Here is a 13,959-nt window from a genome sequence, read left to right on the forward strand (position 1 = left end):
ACTCTACCCCCAGTTCTTTTATATTATTTCACTGTTTTTATTAGCAATTTTGGAACTTCTTCTAATGTAATGGTCTTTTGAACCTAAGTGCAGAAATCTACAAATTAACTCATATTAGTTAGCCTATTGGATTTTCCTCACTGTAGCTTTTGGATGATCTCATCCAACATGTTCTATATCTCCACCAGTTTCCTCTCAGCTACATCCAGTAAGCAAACCTTCCACTGTTCTCTAATTCTCTAAGTTTTAAAAGAATAGCATAGGCCGGGCGCGGTGGCTCAAGCCTGTAATCCCAGCACTTTGGGAGGCCAAGATGGGCGGATCATGAGGTCAGGAGATCGAGACCATCCTGGCAAACATGGTGAAACCCCGTCTCTACTAAAAAATACAAAAAACTAGCCGGGCGAGGTGGTGGGCGCCTGTAGTCCCAGCTACTCGGGAGGCTGAGGCAGGAGAATGACCTAAACCCGGGAGGCAGAGCTTGCAGTGAGCTGAGATCTGGCCACTGCACTCCAGCCTGGGGGACAGAGCGAGACTCCATCTCAAAAAAAATAAAAAAAATAAAAAATAAATAAAAGAATAGCATAATCAAGTGTTATGTCAGTCTTCTCTGTCCTGTCTTCTTAATGTTCTTACTAACATCTATTCCATAATCAAAACCCTGCATCATAGCTATTTTTGACTCCATCTTTTCTTAATGTTCTTACTAACATCTATTCCATAATCAAAACCCTGCATCATAGCTATTTTTGTTTTTAATGAATCATAAACTAAGGTTCCCAGCTATGAAGCCTCCTTTGAGGGCACAGCCAACAGATATCTAGCAGCCTTCCAGATACCAGAATCACTAAGAGTCAAAGAAGATCATTATTGATGGCTTTTAAGTATCACAGGTTCATTCATTCCTCCAAATTTAATTACAAGAAAGAATTTGTCTCCCACTTGAATTTTTTTAAGTAAAATTTTACTTGTGGTGGTGAAAACCAGGGAATGGCTTATTAGAAAGAGCAAAGGCTTTGAAATCAAGCAGTATTCAAATATTGATGTTAGCACTTACTAATTAAGCAAGTTACTTAATCTGTAGAACTCCATTTTCTCATCTGAAAAAAAAAAATGGAGAAAACAGCCTTTTCCTTGCAGGGATACTGTGAAAATTAAATAAGATAACACACACAAAGTCCTAATACCAAATAAAAAGTTCCCTTTACTGGACAAAAAAAAAGAACATAACCTAAATTATGAAACATTTTCCCAAAGCTATTAATTTTAGCAATTTAATTAAAGTATTACATGGATGCCAAGCTGGTAGATTCATCTGCTTTCCCATTTCTATACTCTGTAACATCATATAAAGGTGATGGGGCCAAACCAGACAGGTCTAGGGGGCAAAATGTCTAGGGTATTTTTGGAAGACAGATGGGAGATCCCACCTGGGAGACACGTGCATGAAAGTTCAAGAAGCTTCCAAAGAAAGATGTCTTTGTAAGGGAAGAGACAGTCAAGGGCCACAGATATAGCCAATCCAGAGAGTACAAGTCAAAGCGTAAGGGTTTCTTTGGGCACAGCACAATGGGATATGCTGCTCCACCCAGCTTCCCGGACTCGTGCCTGAATCCTATGGAGAGAGACATGCAATAAACAGCAAGTAAAAATAAAACCATGGCACCTGATTCCCTCAGGACATGGAGAGCACAAGTCTGTCTCTTTTATACTTGAGATAACAATAACATAATTATGCGAGAGTCAAGGAAAGAAATTCCTGTAGAATCCACAGCGTAGGACCTAGACTAGGCAAGAGGGGTCGCTGCACTGGAGCCCCCCGCCCCACCCATCGCAAACAACAAGCTAAAAAAGTATGCCATCCTGGAAGACACTTCTTTCACCTGAGGTCTGATACCACACTGGCATAGCCTGACCGAGCATTAGGACACAGCAACCCGGTCCCAGGCACCAGAATGCATTCCTGCCCAACACCCTCAACACAAAAGATGGCTGTGTCCAAACACTATAAAAGTTTGCGTGTTGTACTAACCCACAAAGCTGGAGCCAACACTGCTTGTGCATGCAGGGAGGAATCGATAGGAGAATGCATGGATGTGAAAAAGGACCAAAACGCACACACATACTTTGAAAAGTTAATTTACCTTTACAATCTTTCCTCAGCATAAATGCAACAAATTCTTCCATAACCACGTATCAGTTCTCAGCAGCGCTCCATATTGCCAAGAGTTCATTTTCTTGCTTTTCTTGATTTGCCGATTCCTGGTTCCTGAGGGAGCCACATATCAGTGCAGTATTCACCACAGTTGCTGAGAAACCACATGGTGGCTGAGAAATATTTTGCAACATTAAACAATTTCTATTACTCTTAAATCTATATATGTTGATCTAGCATCAAATGTAGAAAACATAATATCAATTATTTACATTGGCATCTATATAAATATTAAATGCTAGAACTGTAAATTGTTTTATGTTTACAAAAAAATAAAAATTATATGAAATATATAGTCATGCACCACATAACATTTTGGTCAACAATGTACTGGTCCCATACGATTATAACAGTATATTTTTACTGTTCCTTTTCTATGTTTAGATACACAAACACTTACCATCATGTGACAAATTGCCCAAGTTACAATTGCCTATGGTATTCATTACAGTCACATACTGTGCCGGAGCCTAGGTGTGTAGTAGACTACACCGCCCAGGTCTGTGGAAGTGCACTCTGTGATGTTCACACTATGACGAAATCACCTAACAACACTTTCCTCAGTATATAGCCCGGTCATTAAGCCACACACACCTGTAACTAGTTTTTTTTAAAAAACAAATTTAAATTTTCAGCTTTATTTAAATAATTTTCTCTCTTTCTTTCTTTCTTTCTTTCTTTTTTCTTTTTTTTTTTTTTCACTCATTGCCCAGGCTGGAATTCAGTGGCACAATCTCAGCTCACTGCAGCCTCCATCTCCCAAGTACAAACAATTCTCCTGTCTCAGCCTCCCAAGTAGCTGGGATTACAGGCGTGCACCATCACACCCGGCTAATTTTTGTATTTTTAGTAGAAATAGGGTTTTACCATGTTGGCCAGGCTGGTCTCAAGCTCCTGACCTCAGGTGATCCACCCACCTCGACCTCCCAAAGTGCTGGGATTACAGGCATGAGCCACTGCGCCCAGCCTATTTAAATAATTTTCATTTAAAAGTGAATATTCATTTTTGACATCTGTGTTTTTCACTTTAATTTTAATTTTTAGTATTTTAAAAGATAGCTTTTCAAAAATATATGGAAATAATGTTAGCTTTAAAACTGTATACTTATTTTAACATAAACTTTTATAAATATATTTCCATTTTAATCATTTAGATTATTACTGTCAACTGAATACAAATTATGTAAATATCTTTATTACACCCATATAATTAGTGATGTAGCTGAAATGAATGCAAGAAAAATAAATTTTATCTGATAAATATACCCGAGTTGTGTATATTTTATTTTATTATCCATCCAAGCATCTATGAAACACATGCATGAAGTAATAAATTCATCCCTGATATTTTGCTTTCAGTCATATAACAATCATGGTTTTACACATATTTTTGTCGCAAAGACATTTATCAAGATAGAAAGATTTATTATGTACATTTCTTAACTGTTTGTTAGTTTGATTTGTAACTTTAAATATCACACAGATGGTACGTGGACCACACGTGTTAGGGGAGGCCTGGATGATGGTCCCAGAGACCCCCAAGCCCAGCACATTGGGGTTCACACAGCTCTGGCAGCCCGGGGAGAAGTCACCCACAAAGCCAGAGCAGAAAACCAGGAATGACAGACATCAGGTGATTCAAAGAGTCAGTCCCCAAGGACACGTGAGACAGCCTCTAGAGACTCCCAGAAACAGCTGGGAGACATTTAAGGACGAACTAGAATTCCTAAATTATGTGTGGAGACATACCATGAACAATATTGAGCTTCTCTCTTTGTGGCCTTGTTCCTACCCAAAGACCATGCAGTCTGAAAAAAAAAAAAAAAAACTTGGATTGCATAAAGAAACAGAAAAGTCCCCCATCTGAAACTTCCAAAATAATATGCTTTGCAAACATTTAAATATATCTTAATTCTGCTGTAATAAGCAACTTAGTTTTTAGATAACCACAAAGTGAAACCCATTAGAAAACCAACTTAGCTGAGCTACACAAACTACAAGAAACGAAGCTGTAAGAATAAACTATGAAAAGCAAGAGATGACTAAAGCTTTTGGGATCTTTGCAGCAAAAATAACCAAATATATGGTATTTACATAAGTGAATTACCTGTACATCTTCTCCATCTACAGGTAGTCAGTCGTTTCAAATACAAAGCAAACCCACAATGAACTCCTGGGAATTATTTATGTAAGACTCAATAGCTGATGGGGTAAAAATGACAGTTTACAGGAAGCCCAAATAAAACTCAATAAACCATCCAAAGCAAGACATCCTGTGGGTAGCGGGTAGGCAAACATTCCCACCCCAAGAACTCTGGCTTCAATGGCTGCTACAAGACAAGCATAAGCCCAGAGCTGAAGGCAAGCACAGGACCCCCCTGTGCCCATGCAGCTCACGATTTTTAAGAGCCCACAGCATCTGGAGGGCAAGCAAGCACCCATATTATTAATCACAGAACACGCAGTCCCTCTTTGTGCCATGTGCACGCCTATTAGTCTGAGCTGTTTGGGAAGCCAGTGCTCTAGATGACCTAGACTGACCATGGAATATTCTGTTCAGGACAAAATGTCACCTAGGAATCAACTCTTTCTGATTAAGACCTAACTGTGCTGAAAGTGCTCTAAAACGGTCAATAGACAAGCTCGATAATACACACAGCTTGGCTTTCTCAGATATCTGATTCCTACAGAGATGAATCCCCATGAGCATTCCCTGCTGGGCCTTTTCTGCTCATGCGTTTTCATTCCCTCTAGGGTCTAAGAAACATGGGCAACTGCAAATTATTAGGTGATTGTAATTCTATGGGAAATAATTTTGTCCAACATTGGAGGATTACTGCTCCCAGTGAATTCAGGAAGTTGCTTCTTTATTACATCTCTGACTTCAGAACTCAGTGATTTTTAAATGATATCTTTGAAGCTAAGAAACCATAAAAACCACTCATGGAGCATTTTCATAGGGAAGTAGCTCAAATCTTAAGGTTAAAAGGATATCAAATTTATATGCAAAACTATGTAACCAGAAAGAAGGGAGAGAGGGAGGAAGGAGGAGAGGAGGGGACAGTGCTAGGGACTTAAGGAGGAAGAATTATGATGTACAATGTGGGATAAAGCAAATATTTCACAAGAATAAAAATTCCATTAAAATGGCATATAAAGTTACAGATGGCAGAATCTGGCAGGTTTGGGGTTTTTTTAAAGGCATTCTGAATAATAAAGACTTGAAAAGGATGGAGACTCCATTTTAAGTACATTAAAATGGAGTCCAGGCCTGAACAATCCCTGAACAGACAAAGTCAATCAGGTCTCATGAGTGGCCCCAACCTGGCTTCGTCTGCAAACATAAGCAAAACTTAACTTGAGCTGTTTCTTATAAATGGATATCCCCACTCCCGCCTGCGTGGCTGCTCCCAAGTCAGCGGGAACGCGCCGGAGCTGCGGGAGGTGCACTTACCAGGGAGCAAAGCTACGACGACGACGGCGACAACCCTGGCAGCTCCTTGCTGCAGCCGAGGCTGACTGGGCCCCTGACATTCGCTGGCCGGCAGCCAGTCACAGCCCCGCGCCATGTTTTCAGAGACTGGATTTCTGTCTAATAAAAATAGAATTGGCGCCAAACCAATTGGTTAAACGTTACAGAGATTGTCCAGCATTTTGTTTAAAGTTTTCGTAGTCCGTTTTCTTAAAGAAGTATGTACTTTAGCCATTGACTTGGGTCTACCTTTTATGACTTTTTCGTATATTATATTTTTAATCACTGCATTGCTAAGTGGGAATTATTGTCTTTGGAGGGTGAATGCGGGGTTGAGATAACTTCTCGAAGCTGGCTGTGAAAATTCACGTGCTATGCAACTGAAAAGGAATTATTACTTTACCTGGAATCCTGACACTCTCAGCCCTCAGTTTGAACTCTATTAGTTGCATATTTATGTGCCATTTACAGTAAATCCTCTGGGTTTGATCGCCCAATATTCCAAATTTTGAACACCCACTGCATGCCCTCTCAGCCCACAGGAATTTCAAATGCCTTCTGTGTTTTGTTGCTGCCTTAATTAAAAGAAAGGAAAAGAAAACTGGCCTAGCTTTGAGGTAACCATAAATATACAAGGCATTTCTTAAAGGGATTAAAAGATGAAGATCAGTGAAGAAAAGCTTTTCCCTTATATGTTCTGGAACTGGAAGGCAGAGAGAAGTCTGGGAATCAGAGAAGCGCCTGGAGATTCAAGACCCCCCAAGCCCCACGCAAGGCTGCCCTCCTTCTCATCTGCAGAACAAGGTCCCCCGAGGAAGGCCACTGCCCTGCTCGCTGCTCAGCTGGGAGACTCTTCTGTTTGCCTGAAATCCCACACAGGGGTAATCACAGGATTCTAGAATTTCCCAACCCAACTCCTTGGCCTCCAAGGCGGGGAAACTGAGGGCAGCAAGTGGAGAAGGTGCCCTGGGACAGGGCTGGGTGGGTGTGCTCCCCTAAGGTGCTCCCCTCCACACAGTCTCCTCCCTGCCTTGTATTCTTCTGCCCTAGGCGAGTTCATTTTCTATGACAAGTGAGAGAAGTCTCTCTGAGATGGAGGAGGGACACTGATGATGAATTGAGACAGTCTTGATATACCGGCTTAGCTCACCCTGAGCACACTTTAAAGGCCCCTGCTTTCTACACTGCATACACTGGTGTTCAACCCCAGGCCAGGGAGGCCCAGGCTTGGGATGCCTTCCTTGGGAGTGTGGCTGTCTCTTGCCCATTCTATTAGTTGACCTTGGTTTTATTCTCCTTCAAAGGGCTGGTCAAGGTTATTTGTCACAAGACATTTTCAAGGTTCCTCACAACGTTGTTCTTCAAACAGTTTTCTAAAAGATCCAGAACCCTACCACTGAGAATTGCAACTTCCTAGAAAACTCCTAACATCCTGCTAAACTTTCAAGGTAGCAGGTTATAGTCTCTAGCCATCTTCAAGTAATTTTACATACACACACACACACACACACACACACACACACACAGAGCCCTCAAACATACCCAGATGTACAACTACTTCTGCATTCCCATGCAATAGGAGAGTCCCTGGCCAAAGTGAGAAAACTGAGTTCTCTGGCTGCAGCCTCACCTGCTCTGTGGGAATTCTCTCATGCATCTGTATCTCTAATGGAATTGTAAGAGCCTCTGGGGGTGTTGTACGTGGATTCCAAGAGCCAGTGGATTTGACTAAGGAGCCACAGCTTACTTACTTACGTTTTCAGCTTTTCTTACTGTGTTGCAATCACCTGCTGCTGATGTCAGAAGGGGTCCCTATGCCAGGGTTTCAATATTTATGCACGTGACATGTCTGTCCCCTCCCACAGCCATCTATTCTGCCTCCCTTCCCGTGTCCCAGCACAGCCCAGGGCTCTGCACAGGCCTTGCTCTCTCTGCTTTGCACATTTGCTTGGGCAGTGTCCTCCCTCACCACCTCTTCCAGCCTCTCTCCACACAGTCTTCAATGTTCATCTCAAGTAAAAACTCTTCCATAAAGTTTTCTTGATTCCCTTACCAGATTGTATTTTTCCCTCTTATAAATCTCAAAAATGCTTTCTCTCTCCTCTTAGGTATAATCGTAGTCTGCACTGTATTGCAATGTGTATGTATTTGTCTCTAGAGACTATGAACTCTTTGAGGGCAAAGACTATATGTTACTCACCTCTGAATCCCAAAATGCCTCTAACTCAATTTTTTTATACAGCGAAAGTAATCATTAAGTGTTATTGATTGATTAACAAGTAATCATTAATTGCCCTTCATCTCTGAACTGAAAAATTTGCAGACCATACGGTAGGCCTTTTCAAAAATGTCCAGTTGCATGTTTAGGGTTTTAGGGCTGCCAATTGCAGTTAAAAGGGTTGTCAATCATTAGGATTTCTAGAAAACTGTCAGCTATAGTAACATAAACAGTCTTTTTCCTTATGTGCAGGAGATACGTTTGAAGACCCAGAGTAGATGCCTGAAACGTGAGATAGTACCAAACCCAATGTCCCAGACCTCCTATGTTTTTTCTTTCTTTTCTTTCCTTTTTTTTTTTTTTTAAATCAAAGCCCACTGCAGCATCAAACTCCCAGGCTCAAGCAATCCTCCTTCCTCAGCCTACCAAGTAGCTGGGACTACAGGTGCATGCCACCATGCCCAGTTTATTTTTATAATTTTTGTATCAATGGGGTCTCGCCATGTTGTCCAGGCTTGTCTTGACCTCCTGAGCTCAAGTGATCCTCCCACCTCGGCCTCCCAAAGTGCTGGGATTACAGGCATGAGCCACTGTGCCTGGTTCTTTTTTCTTTTATATACATACATACATATGATAAAGTTTGAGGTGCAACACTAAATCTAACACAGTTTTTTTTAGTTCTTCACAATTTCACAGATAGAAGATTAGTTCTGTGAACCATGAAAATTTGAGACAGGTCTCAGTTAATTTAGAAAGTTTATTTTGCCAAGATTGAGGATGCACACTGTGACACAGCCTCAGGAGGTCCTGAGGACATGTGTCCAAGGTGGTCAGAGCACAGCTTGGTTTTATACATTTTAGGGAGAAATGAGACATCGATTGACATATGTAAAATGAACACCAGTTCGGTCCAGAAAGGTGGGACAACTGGAAGCAAAAGCAGGACAACTCGAAGCAGGAAGGGGGCTTCCAGGTCACAGGTAGGTGAGAGACAAATGGTGGCATTCTTTTGAGTTTCTGATTACTCTTTCCAAAGAAGGCAATCAGATATGCATCTATCTCAGTGAGCAGAAGGATGACTTTGAATAGAATGGAAGGCAGGTTTACACTAAGCAGTTCCCAGCTTGAATTTGCCCTTTAGCTTAGTGATTTTGGGGGCCCAAGATATTTTCCTTTCACAGTTCTTACCATAGATCTTCCTATCTCAGCATACTATTTTTTTTCCTTTCTTATTAAGTGGAGAACTTTCACCTTTCCACTTAAAGGAAGCATTTGGCAGCTTTTTTTTTTTTTTTTTTTTTTTTTTTTTTTTTTTTTTTTTTTTGGCATATCCAAATTGCCAGCATCAACATTCTTGCACTTCGGGGCTGTTACTAAGTAAAATAAGGGTGGCACCTATAATCCCAGCACTTTAGGAGGCTGAGGTGGGCAGATCACTTGAGGCCAGGAGTTCCGTCTCTACTAAAAATACAAAAATTAGCCAGGCGTGGTGGCACATGCCTGTAGTCCCAGCTACTCAGGAGGCTAAGGCACGAGAATAGCTTGAACCCTGGAGGCAGAGAATGCAGTGAGCCAAGATGGTACCTGTCATGCTCGTCCGTGAGAAGAGACCACCAAACAGGCTTTGTGTGAGCAACATGGCTGTTTATTTCACCTGGGTGCAGGCAGGCTGAGTCTGAAAAGAGAGTCAGCAAAGGGAGATAAGTGTGGGGCCGTTTTATAGGATTTGGGTAGGTAAAGGCAAATTACAGTCAAAGGGGGGTTGTTCTCTGGTGGGCAGGAGTGGGGGTCACAAGGTGCTCAGTGGGGGAGCTTTTTGAGCCAAGATGAGCCAGGAAAAGGAATTTCACAAGACAATATCATCGCTTAAGGCAAGGACTGGCCATTTTCACTTCTTTTGTGGTGGAATGTCATCAGTTAAGGAGAGGCAGGGTATTTGCACTTCTTTTGTGATTCATCAGTTACTTCAGACCATCTGGGCATATACGTGCAAGTCACAGGGAATGCAATGGCTTGGCTTGGGCTCAGAGGCCTGACATTCCTGCCTTCTTATATTAATAAGAAAAATAAAACAAAATAGTGTTGAGTGTTGGGGTAGCGAAAATTTTTGGGGGGTGGTATGGAGAGAGAATGGGTGATGTTTCTCAGGGCTGCTTCAAGCGGTATTGGGGCGGCATGGGAACCTAGAGTGGGAGAGATTAAGCTGAAGGAAGATTTTGTGGTAAGGGGTGATATTGTGGGGTCGTTAGAAGAAACATTTGTCATATAGAATGATTCGTGATGGCCTGGATATGGTTTTGGATGAATTGAGAAACAAAATGGAAGATACAAGGTCCAAATAAAACAAGGAGAAAAATGGGTATTAAAGAACTAAGAAATGGGAGGACCCAGGACATCCAATTAGAGAGTGCCCAAGGGGGTTCAGCATAATGACTTGCTTGGTTGGCAAGTTTTTGGGCTCTATCCTTGAGTTTTTTTATGTTGTCATATACCAGGCCAGACTGATTTAGGTAAAAAGAACACTCTTCATTTAAGAATATACAGAGTCCTCCTTTTTCAGCAGTGAGTAAGTCAAGGCCTCGGCAGTTTTGGAGGACAACTGCAGCTAAAGAGTCAACTTGGCTCTGGAGGACTGATAAAGTTTGTGATATGTCTGTGATGCTAGCAGAGAAGTCATTAGACAGGCTACGGAAGGTCATGACAGAGGTTGAAATGCCTGCTATTCCAGTACCGAGAGCAATAGTGGAGGCAGAAAGTCCTAAACCGACCAGTAAGAGAATTAGTGGAATAACTCTTTTGTTGTGTCAGTGTCACGAGGGGAACAGGGAGCTCTTTGGTCCCATGTGCAAATTGAATTTTGGGAGTAAGGAAAACTAGTGTGCATATGCCTGTCCAATTAGCAGGTAGACACATGTAGGTAGAGGATCCAGAGGAAGAAGAGACCTTGTGCGAGGCAAAACTGGCCAAACCAAGGAATTATGTCTGACAGAAGGGAAGAAATGACCGCGGTGGCCTTCTCAGACCCTGTGGGAAAGGCCTCTACTTATCCAGTGAAAGTGTCTACCTAGACTAAGAGGTATTTTCGTTTTCTGACATGTGAGTAAAGTCAATTTGCCAGTCCTGGGCAGGCGCAAATCTCCGAGCTTGATGTGTAGGAAAGGGAGTGGGCCTGAACAATCCCTGAGGGGTAGTAGAAGAGCAGATGGAACACTGAGAAGTGATCTCCTTTAGGATAGATTTCCATGATGGAAAGGAAATGAGAGGTTCTAAGAGACAGACTAGGAGCTTGTAGCCTACACGGAAGAGGTTATGAAATGACGACAGAATAGAATGGGCCTGTGAGGCTGGAAGGAGATAATTTCCTTGGTCTAAGAACTATTTGCCTTGTCTGGGAAGAGATTCATAGGTGGAAGTTTCAGCGGGAGGAGTAGGTGGGAGTGGCTGATATGAAGGAGGCAAACTGAGGGATGGAAGTTGGAATGGAAGTTGGAACGCTAGCTGCTTTTTTAGCTAACTTATCAGCATAAGCATTGTCCTGAGCGATGGAATCTAATGCCTTTTGATGGCTGCTTTTTTAGCTATCTTATCAGCATAAGCGTTGTCTTGAGCAAAGGTTGGGGGAAGAAAATAGATTTTGGAAGTTATGAGAACTGTAGAGAGTTGAGCATAGTTTGTGATTTTTAGGCCCTCTAACAGTATTAATGCAGTGGCCGCCACTGTGCGCAGACATGAGGGCAAGGCTGAAACAGTAAGGTTAAGTTGTTCGGACAGAAAGGCTACAGGACGCAGTCCTGGCTCTTGTGTAAGAAGTCCGACCGCACTAACCATGCCTAGCAAGGAAAGGAGTTGTTTTCTAGAAGGGATTGGGGTTTGGGAGATTAGCCAGACATGATCAGCTGGGAGAGTGTGTATTTATGAGAATTATGCCGAAATCGGTAACAGATGAGGAAGAAATTTGGGCTTAACTGAAGTGATGGGAGCTGTCTGTGAAGGCTTGCAGCAGTGCAGCCTAGGTAATTTGCTGAGCCTAATGGGTGTCAGGGTCAGTCCAAGTGAAAGCGAAGAGAGGCTGCGATGAAGGGTGCAAAGGAATAGTAAAGAAAGTAAGTTTGAGATCCAGAACAGAATAATGGGTTGTGGAGGGAGTATTGAGGATAGGAGAGTATATGGGTTTGGCACCACGGGGTGGATAGGCAAGACAGTTTGGTTGATAAGGCGCAGAGATCTTGAACTAACCTGTAAGGCTTGTCTGGTTTTAGGACAGGTAAAATGGGGGAATTGTAAGGGGAGTTTACAGGCTTTAAAAGGCCATGCTGTAGCAGGTGAGTGATAACAGGTTTTAATCCTTTTAAAGTGTGCCGTGGGATGGGATATTGGTGTTGAGTGGGGTAAGGGTGATTAGGTTTTAATGAGATGGTGAGGGATGCATGATCAGTCGCCAAGGAGGGAGTAGAGGTATCTTATACTTGTGGGTTAAGGTGGGGAATACAAGGGCAGGATGATGCGAAGGAGGCTTTGAACTGGCGGAAAAGGTAGCAATGAGGTGTGGCTGTAGCCTAGGAATAGTCAGGGAAGCAGATAATTTAGTTAAAATGTCTCAGCCTAATAAGGGAACTGGGCAGGTGGGGATAACTAAAAAGGAGTGCATAAAAGAATGTTGTCCAAGTTGGCATCAGAGTTGGGGAGTTTTAAGAGGTTTAGAAGCCTGGTCGTCAATACCCACAACAGTTATGGAGGCAAGGGAAACAGGCCCTTGAAAAGAAGGTAATGTGGAGTGGGTAGCCTCTGTATTGATTAAGAAGGGGACGGTCTTACCCTCCACTGTAAGAGTTTCCCAAAGCATCTGTGATGGTCCAGGAGGCTTCCAAGGAGATGTGGCAGCATACATCTTCAGCCGCTAAGCCGAGAAGGTCTGGAAAGGAGTCAGTCAGACAGCCTTGGGCCAGAGCTCCAGGGGCTCTGGGAGTGGCTGCCTCACAAGTTGGACTGTCCAATTTCCAGTCCGATTTCCAGTGGGGTCCCGCTCAGATGGGACACGGCTTAGGAGGAATCCCGGGCTGCGGGCGTTCCTTGGCCCAGTGGCCAGATTTTTGGCACTTGTCGCAAGCTCCTAGGGGAGGAGGTTCTGGAGGAATCCCTGGCAGCTGTGTTCAGGAGTTTGGAGTTGTGTGTTGGAGATGTGGCTGAGGTTTGTCTCACAGTGGAGGCAAGGAATTGCAACTCAGAAATAAGTTGCTACTTGGCTGCCTCTATGAAAGGAATGAGACACATCCCCCATATATCTCCCAACTTCCTGAGCCCAGCACAAACACATTCCTCCATATTTCTTTCAAACTTCAGAAAAACACCACCTGGGAAAACTCCGATAAGGACGCAGGGGAACCAATAAAAAATGATAAATGTATAATATTAACCAATTGTAATGCTGTAACCAAGAGAATTACCTTGTTCCCCTGTAACTTTACATATCCTGTTTACATCGGGCTATAAAAAGCAAGCACTCGCATTGTTCGGGGCCCTCTTGTATGCTGTGGAATGGAGGGACCAAGTTCGAACTTGTAGTAAAGATCCTTGCCGCTTGGCTTTGACTCTGGACTCTGGTGGTCTTCTTTGGGGAACAAACGGTCTGGGCATAACATCTGGGGGCTCGTCCGGGATCCCCAAGCCCACCAGACCCCTGGTCAACGGATCTACTAGGATTGATCTACTGATAGGTGAGCCGGCTCGTCTCCGTTTGTCTGTCTGTGTCTGTTCTGAACCTGAATCTGTGACTCACGAGGTCTGAAACTGAAGCTGGCGCAGTCCTGGTGGACGCGCTATAGGACAGCCAGTGGAGACCGGTGGGAGACGTCCCCTGGCTCTCGTCTGATTTTTATCCGAGCGGCTGACTCTGACCCGGGTTACCGGAGCGCACTTGCGATCTGAGCTGCCGGAACACGTTTGCTGGGCAGCGGCTGACTCCAACCCGGGTTACCGGAGCTGGCTTGCAATCTGAGCTGCCGGAGCGCGTTTGCGATCTGGGCAGCGGCTGACTCTGACCCGGGTTACCGGAGC

The sequence above is a fragment of the Macaca thibetana genome, chromosome 8 (genome assembly GCF_024542745.1).
Source record: "Macaca thibetana thibetana isolate TM-01 chromosome 8, ASM2454274v1, whole genome shotgun sequence".
Lineage (NCBI taxonomy): Eukaryota > Metazoa > Chordata > Mammalia > Primates > Cercopithecidae > Macaca > Macaca thibetana.